Source organism: Vigna angularis, chromosome 7 (genome assembly GCF_016808095.1).
Source record: "Vigna angularis cultivar LongXiaoDou No.4 chromosome 7, ASM1680809v1, whole genome shotgun sequence".
In the NCBI taxonomy this organism is placed as follows: Eukaryota; Viridiplantae; Streptophyta; class Magnoliopsida; order Fabales; family Fabaceae; genus Vigna; species Vigna angularis.
This window is the reverse complement of record NC_068976.1, coordinates 5,810,734-5,820,284: the sequence shown is the minus strand read 5'-3', so window position 1 is coordinate 5,820,284 and position 9,551 is coordinate 5,810,734.

Sequence of the window (9,551 nt, the reverse complement as noted above, 5' to 3'; positions counted from 1 at the left end):
ATGCACACATGACAGCAGCTGAAGTAACTAACTGCATCGCTTGACAGTAACCAGAAGCTAGGAGGAAAATTTAACTAAAAGAGTTGCACTACTATGAACTTTAATTAAGATATGACAACTGAAAAAAATAAACATTGTTACTTCACTCAAAACTCATTCTAGGCTTTAAGTTTTAGAGCAACACAATGCGCTGGTTTCAAAACCAGACCTCACTTATCCAAAATCAGGTGTTAGATTCAAATCCAACCTCCTTTAAGCAATTCCCCATTTCAGGATTAATTCTAATCAATAATTCCATGGGTAGAATACAGCATATAACAGACTGTTACTACCGAGGGTAGGCAACCGACCGCAGAGAGTGTTCTAACGAGGGTAGGTAGCCGACCGCGGGGTTTGTTATTACCGAGAGCAGGCAGATGACAATGTCGTATGCCTGTACCGAAGATAGGTAACCGGTCAGAGGGCCATAACACAGCCGATCGGGCGAACGCAAGGAGAGTAGACTGCAGACAGCTGTTAAATGCTCATGAATGCATGGTTAATGAGGTAACGGTCATCTTCGAGGGATTAAAGTAAGCATTGAAAGTCATTAAAAGGTAAATTAATGAATAATATTCCCTGAGATTGTATAAATAGAAGTCAAAGGGGAAGGTAAGGGTTCGATTCATTTTACATACAGATAGACTTGTTATAGCATATTCTGACTTGAGCGTCGGAGTGTTTGCTGCAGGTCAATCCCTTCATACTGAGAAGGAGCGCAGAGGAGAGCAGAGGAGGAAGACCGACTGGAGGAGGAGGAGTGTTTCCGAACGGAGGTAGCAGAAGTTTTCCTCGGTCCCGTTCAGCAGAAACACAGACCCAAAACTTTTATTAACCCATTTTTTTTTATAATAATAAAAACATATATGCTTAATTACTGAAACAACAACGACAAGCATTTCTAAACCAACTTCTACACCTTACAACATACGCATATTTCTATTAACCCTCCTATCAAGCATTTCAAGTCTCAAATTTTCATCCATTAGCACAACCATTCAATTGCAAGAAGAATTAGGATTATAATATCTAAAACCAATCACCCAATTTACCTACTTGAAATTGCTTTCCCTGCATACAAGTAAATTCCATGCTTCACAAAATCACATTACCAACCAACAAATTATTTCCATACTTTCACAGAATTTCATTTCCAGTCAACAGATCGTTGAAAGCTAAGACAAACAATTATCAAGCCATAGTCAACAACCAACTACGATCCAGAGAATAGGTTTTACGTATAACCATTTCCAACGTTAATCATATCTCACATTCAAACATATACCAGTGTATCACTTCTGCACATGCATTGAGGTCTAACTCCCTTTACGTTACCACAAACAAATCAATTCATACAAAACAAAACCACAATATAATCATACCTAACACAATCATAGAAATACACAGCAAAAACTAGACGAGTTCACTCCCCAAGGCCTCAAAATATTTTCGAAAACCTGATTCTGATACTAAATGTAACATCCCGATTTTTTTTTGGATGTTCCAATTACGAGTAAAAATTAAAATTTTTAAAATCATAAATCATTGCAGAAATCCACTTATATAATACCGAGATTAATAAAATCAAAATGAAATAAAGTAAACCCCCATTACATTGTTTCTAAAATTTATAGCACAAAAGCTTTAAATAACCCAAGTCGTCTTCCCATTCTCGCGTCACTGTCATGCATTTGAAGCATACGTAACATCCCCTACTCGGTGTAAAAAAAGAATTCTCTGGTTACCCTCTTATCTTTATTTTAAAATTAACCATAAAATGTGACATGGCAAAACATAACAGCCACACCGAAAAATAAAACACAAGCAAATATGCACCTAGCAAGGTTTGAATACAAAACCACCAACTCCCCACAGAAAGCTTTTACCAATTGAGTTACACAACATCTTGCAAAAACATGTTTTCTCATAAAAATAAAACATTTAGCAATATCAACATCATTTTCTTATTACATTTGAATTTCCTGAGTCTTACAGGAGGGATGTTATAACAATTGGAGATCCCTTAGTGGAAGTGGGATAGTATCATGATGGATTTTGTAACTTGTTCGAAAAGAGATGCCTTATATTTCAAACCAAGAGGGAGGGTGAACTGCATTTTGCTTTAAAAAATTGATCATTTCAAAAGCTTTGTAAAATCTTTGGTTTTCTTGAAATCAATAAAACAAAAATGATGAATCAACAATAAAAAAGAAAAGCATAGAGAAAGAAAGCACAAGGTTTTTATACTGGTTCGGCCAAGCCTACACTCAGTCTTTCTTCAACAACCTGAGTTGAAGGGATTCCACTATAATGATAGAGTTACAAGAATACAAAGATATCCCCTCTCAATGTACTTCTCACCCCACTCAAAATCACTATAGCAAACAAGAGGTGAAGACTCCCACACTCTTACCAAACAGAGAACAATCACAGCTTTCTCAACACCTTGAGAACAATCACAGCTCTCAATGAAAACACACACAACTCTCTCCCTTGGCACACCTGCACAAGAACGCAATCCTCAGATTGTGAATGATAAAACTAATCTTCTAAATACACTTTAGTAGTGCATATCCAATTAGAACAATTCAACCTAGTTTCTTGATAGAATCTTGATTTGTAAAATCTAAATTTGATACTTGATTCTTCAAGACTCTTCTTAGACACTCCTATAATCAGAACTCAATGAAACAGTTAGTTATGAAATTGATTGCAATAAATTGGTTTGAAACAGCGTGCAAGACAGTCATTTATAAGATTTTTTTGAATCTTGAAGCATTTTAATCGATTACGAAATTTATGTAATCTGTTAAGTTTTTCCTACTTTAACATATTTTATTTTGTTTTGATTTAAATCATTATATAGCGCATGCAATCGATTATTCAATTCCCATAAGCCAGTAATAAATTTATTTGATCGTCAAAAACAATTAAGGCTTTAAATGAAATTTATTTTGACATATGAAACATATTTAATCGATTATGGAACTTATGTAATCGGTTATGTCAACACTTAAGCAAATTTTCAAATCAATTTTCATTTTAAACAGATCAATACACTAATGAAACATATGTTGGCATAGCAACGTGTTTTAATCGATTATACAACTTATGTAATCGATTATTACACAGCTATTTGCCCTTGTTAATCAGTTATCCATGACCAAAGATAACCTTTTTCCCACATCCACTACCGAAATAGTCATATATAGATTTATTAGGTACGGTAAGATGACCCCATAACAACATGTTATATTGTCATATGCATACATTCAAACGACAACACACATATACACAATTTACACATGAAAATAAATTAAGAATATAAAAACCAAGAATAACAAAAGTCAAGAATGTAATCTCCCCCTACTACGTATATAAATCAATACCATTCAACAAAACTCAAACTAATTACCCATACACAAGAATTTACCCAAGTTAACACCCATGCAATGTGTTCACGATCAACATCATTTTGAAATATTATGAAAGATTATGATTTTGTGCTGTTGTATCACCCAGAAAAGCAAACATGGTCGTAGATGCTTTGAGTAGGAAGCGGGTACAAGTGGTGGCTTTAATGTTTAAAGAGATTGAACTAATAGAGAAGTTGCGAGATATGAACTTGAGATTTCAGCTAGAACATGGTCAGATTATTTGTAGCCATTTGGTTATTATTAGTAACTTCCTGGAGAAAATGAGAGTGGAATAGTTGACCGACTAGGGTCTCCAAAGTACGGTAAAGATGCTAGGAACAAATCAAGCCAAGGATTTGCCTTTGGGTATTGACGGTATTCTACGTTTCAAGAGTAGGGTATGTGTGCCTGAGAAGTCGGAGTTGAAAAGAATGATTATGGAAGAAGGACACAAGAGTTGTCTTAATATTCACCCAAGTACAACTAAGATGTACAAAGACTTGAAGGAATTGTTTTGGTGGAATAGGATGAAATGTGATGTGGCTGAGTTTGTCGCTTCTTGCTTAATGTGTCAAAAGGCTAAGATTGAGCATCAAAGCCTGGGAGGGATGTTACAACAATTGGAGAATCCTTAATGGAAGTGGGCAGTATCGCGATGAATTTTGTATCTCATTTACCACATCAAAAGGACATGATTCATTTGAGAGATGGAAAAGTTGGTTGATTTATATGTAAGGGAGATAATAAGGTTGCATGGAGTACCAACGAGTATTCAAACTGAGATCCAATGTTTGCGTCGAGGTTTTGGTAGACATTGCAATGAGCTTTGGGTATATAGTTGAGGATGAGTTATGCTTATCATCCTCAAACTGATGGGCAATCGGATAGAACTATTTAGTCCTTGGAAGATCTGTTGAGAACCTGTGTGCTTGATCATTTAGGGGGTTGAAGTGAGATATTACCATTGGTAGAATTTACGTTCAATAGAAATTACCATTGAGTATTGGGATGACTCCTTTTGAAGCTTTGTATGGAAGGAGATGTTGAACATCTCTGTGTTGGTATCAGGACGGGGAAGCAGTGAGAGTGGGTCCCGAGTTGATATGAAAGACCACTGAAAAGGTGAAGCTGATACAGCTTCGTATGCAGGCCACTGAGAGTCGATAGAAGTCCTATACGAATAAAAGGAGGAGACCACTATAGTTCGAGGAAGGAGATTGTGTGTTTCTATGAGTAACCCCAACCACGGGGGTTAGGAGAGCTATCAAGACTAAGAAATTGACACCAAAATTACTCGAACCTTACGAGATTCTCAAGAGGATTGGACTGGTGGCATATGAGTTTGCTTTACAACCTCGGTTGGTAAACTTGTATAATGTGTTTCATGTGTTAGAAGTTGATGACATTCAAGTTAAAAAAGATTTAACGTTGGTTGCAAGATCGGTGGGGGTGTTAGATGTGCAAGCTAAGAAATTTAGAGGGAAGGACGTGTATACAGGGAAGGTACTTTGGAATGAAAAAAACTCAAGAAATGTCGTGAGAGTTAGAAAAGTACATGAAGAAGGAGTATCCGCAACTTTTTTGGGAATAAGGCAATTTTCGAGGACAAAAATTTGTGGAGTTAGGGAGAATGTAAGACCTACAAAAAAAACATACTAGATAATTTTTTTGGTCTTTCAAAATTATTGTAATAAATATTAATTATTTATTTGCATGACCTTTTAGTGTTAATAGTGTTATTGTGGTGCATAAAAGTAAGGTTTAAACCCTTTAGTTGTCCCTATTTATGTGGGTTTTTCCCAGTTTGATCTCCTTCTTATTAGAATCCCCAATTGAGTCCTTAAAAGTGCAAATTTGAATTGATTGAGTCCATGCCGTTAAATTTATTTAACGGGATTAAGTTTGTGCATAGGTGGGAGGTTGATGTGTCTAATTTTTTAAGACGTGGCATGGTGAGAGTTGAAACGTGACATGGTTTAGGCCGGAATTTGGTAAAATGTAATAATATAATATTAGGAATTTCATGGGATTTAGGGTTCAATCAAATTGAATGGGATTAAAAATCTGAGAGGTGGTTGTAGATCAGACGAAGGGATGGAGATTAAGCAGTGAATTTTCGAATGGGGTTTGGGAGTAGCAGTCAAGGTTGTTGTGGAAGGAAGGCTTGAGGGACTGTGGGGTCATCCAGAACCAGATGGCGGACTTGAAGGAGACGACGACGTCAGTGGCGACGAGATCAGGGTTGTTGATCAAATCCACCCTAATTGCATTTCCGCACTGACCGTAGTTGTAGTTTCAGGATATCTGGATGGGACTCCTGCCATAGTATTGTTGTCCAGAAGCGCAGGGGAACTGGGGAGTTGGGGAGCAGTAATCGCTTGGGTTCCGTTCTCTCACGAAGCAGTAACCCCATGCCTATGGTCCGTCCGGTGCACTTGGCCATCCCCCGGTTGTTCATGAGACGTTTCCCCTACATTAAATTGTTCATGAAAAAGGGAATCTTTTTGAAGGTCCTACGTTGAAACTTTCATGCCTCCGAAAAAAGGAATCTTTTTGATGAAACACTCTAAACACTTGTTGAAAACTATCCCTCTTAAGATCAGGTTTCTCTTCATTTGAGTCATAGGGAATATCAAAAGGGTTTCGTCTAGGTTGTAGAATAGAAGGAGAAGATCCAGGAATGGGTGGTAATCCCATGGCAGCAAAGGAGTCATCAGGGAAATCAAATGGATTATGCCTGGTTGTAGCAATAGGTGCAACATTACTGGGAATATTAGCAAAGTCTAAGTCTATTAGATTCTTCTCAGATATCAATCTCCTTTGTCTTCTTCTGGCAATAAGATTCTCCAACCGCGTGTTCCTTTCCAGCTCTAAATTTCCCAGATCCATGAGGTTCTTTTGGTCATCCTTTGTCCATTTAATGACAGATTTACTTTTATCTTCTTTGCCACTTGTAGCTTCTTCTTCCTCTTCTTTGAACCCTAAATCCCATTTCAGAAATCCATATTATTAAAATTTAAAAAGTTGCTAAATTCCACGTATTCAACTCTAAGTATGCCACGTTTTAAAAAATTGACACATTAACCTTCCACTTGTGTAAAAACTTAACCCCGTTAACTAAATTTAACGGCAGGGGTTCAATTGATTCAAATTAGCATTTATTAGGACTTAATTGGGGATTCTAATAAGAAGGGGATCAAACTGGGAAAACCCAACAAAAATAGGGACAACTAAAGGGATTTAACCTAAAAGTAATTGTTGTTGAGTTATATATGTTATATCTGATGCAGGGAAAGCGTTTTGTATGCTATTGCTGAGGTCCGTTAACTCGCGTACAAAAAACTGCACCATAAGCCAATGAAAACGAAATTTAATCGGTGCAAATAAAATATAGTAGGTGGAAACAAAATTTAATCGGTACAAAATAATTTTAAATAGTGCAAAGTGGAAGAAACCTGCAACATCAATGACTATGGCGAACACAAAAGGAAGAAGACGAAGCAGCAAGAAAATGCGTAAGTGATGATCACGTTCTAGATTTGTTGTAAAATAGGACATTTGATGTTGGGCCGCTCACCCCTCGACATTTAAATGCTATAAGACATCAAGGCCCCTCCCCAGCTGATGTCTTATTCGTAAAAAAAATAAATATTTGCACCACTTTAGGTGTATTTTCCCAGCTTATTGAAGTTTGTGGAATGGGATTGGATGTCAAATAAACATTAGACATCAGGCCCCCTGTAGCTGATGTCTAAAGTCAATAAAATACTGACTTTTCAATTCTCCTAGTAGAGACGTCTAAAACATATGTGACGTCGGGGGCCCTTATAACCAACGTCTATAATGGCATTTTTTGGTTTAATCATTCTGATAGTCCCTATTTTTTATTATTTTTCTCAAATAGGTTCTTCACTTTTTTTTGTCTCAATTGGGTCCCTATTTTTAAAAATTGAAGCAATTAGGTCCTTGTCGTTAGTTTCGTACTAACACCGTTAAAGAGGTGTCACATGTTAGCTCGTGATTTTTTTGAATTATTTTTATTTTCATTTGTTTTAAATTGCCACGTGTCAAGTTGACATTATGTCACGTGACAATGACAGTGTGACGTGACACTACCAGTTCCACGTGTCATTGTCAAACCGTGTGTCATTGCATTTGTCTCAATTTGGTTCTTGTATTTTTATTTTGTTTCAATTTGATTCCTATATTTTTATTTTGTCTCAATTTAATCCTAATTTTTTTCAAAAATTAAAAAAAATTGTTCCTTCCAAAATAAAATACAATATGTACGTTTTTCAAATTTTTGTCTTTAAATATGTTTATGTTAAGTGAATTATTAGTAATGATGTATTCCAAATCGAAATATTTAACTTAAGAAACTTTTTATGAATTGTTGAGGAAGTATTGAGACTATTTTTCAAAAGATCACTTTCACAAAAATATTTATTAAAGAAATGTTAACTTGTACAGTTTGCTCATTCATATTATTTAGGTTAAATGATTTCATTTGTTGTTTAATTTTGTGGAAAATTTTTAAATGAGTTTCTTTATTTTTATTTGTCTCAATTTAATTTTTGTTTTAAAAACTTTAATACAACTAAGTTATTTTCTTTAGTATTATATAAATAAAAATGTGTCATATTACAAGAACCAAATTGAGACAACATAAAAATATAGGGACCAAATTGAGACAAATAGAATGACATGTGACCTGACAGTGACACGTAGTGCCACCTCACACTATCATTGCCACGTGCTCAATGTTAGCTTGACACATGGCAATTTTTTTTATTTTTCAAAATAAAAATGAAAATAAAAATGATTCAAAAAATATTTAAAAATTTCAAAAAAATCACGAATTGACACGTGTCACCTTTAACGGTGTTAACACTTGTCACCTTCAATTTTTCAAAAATAGGGACCCAATTGAGACAAAAAAAAGTGAGGGATCTATTTAAGAAAAATTATCGAAAATATGGACTATCAGAATGATTAAACCCCATTTTGTTTACAAAAGTTGTTATCTGTCATTTTTTACATTGGTTAGACATTAAACGCGTGACATTATTCATTATTTTTGCACTAGTGGTTGAAAATTGTAATAAGGACTTAATAATTGTGATATAACTATTATATTAGTGATTGATATTATTTCTTTTTAGCTCATCCTTACGTTTTCTTTATTAGTTGTGATTTTTACTTACAATGATCGTATGACTTGTGTTGTTATATGAGAGCAAATGATGTTTAAAATAATTCTATGGATGATTAGAGATTCGGGTATTTTTATTTTTGTGTTATTTTCTAATACAGTTGACTTTTATTTTATTGTGAAAAGATCTAATGTTTTATTATGGTTGTAAACTATCTAAAGTTTTGTAGGACGTTTATAGAACTTGAATTATTATTTACCAGATGTTTAATTTGTTATTAGGGACGTTACAATTATTACAATTATAATAATAATAATTATTATTATTATATTTATTATTATTATTATTATTAATATTTTTTTATTATTTTATTATTAAGGTTAAATATGTTTTTAGTCCCTAAACTATTGGCCGTTTCTGGTTTTCGTCTCTCTTTCAAAGTAAGGTACAATTTAGTCCTCATTTTTTTCGAAACGTTTGTTGTAGTCCTCGAAAACTAAACACTGTTTAAAAATTTGGTCCTCATTTAGCAGCAAATAAGGACTAAAACCAAAATTCCGAGGACTAAAACGAACGTTTTGAAAAGAATAAGGACCAAATTGTACCTTACTTTGAAAGAGGGACGAAAACCAGAAACGACCAATAGTTTAGGGACTAAAAACATATTTAACCCTTATTATTATATTTATTATTATTTTATTATTATTATTATTTTTATTATTATTTTTATTATAAAAATAATTATTATTACTATTATTATGATTGTTATTATTATAATTATTCTTATTATAATAATAAAATAATAATAATAATTATTATTATTATTTATTCTTATTCTTGTAATTATTTTTATTATTATTATAATTATTATTCTTATCATTTTAATTATTATGATTATTATTCTTATTATTATGATTATTATTATTATTATGATTATTATTAT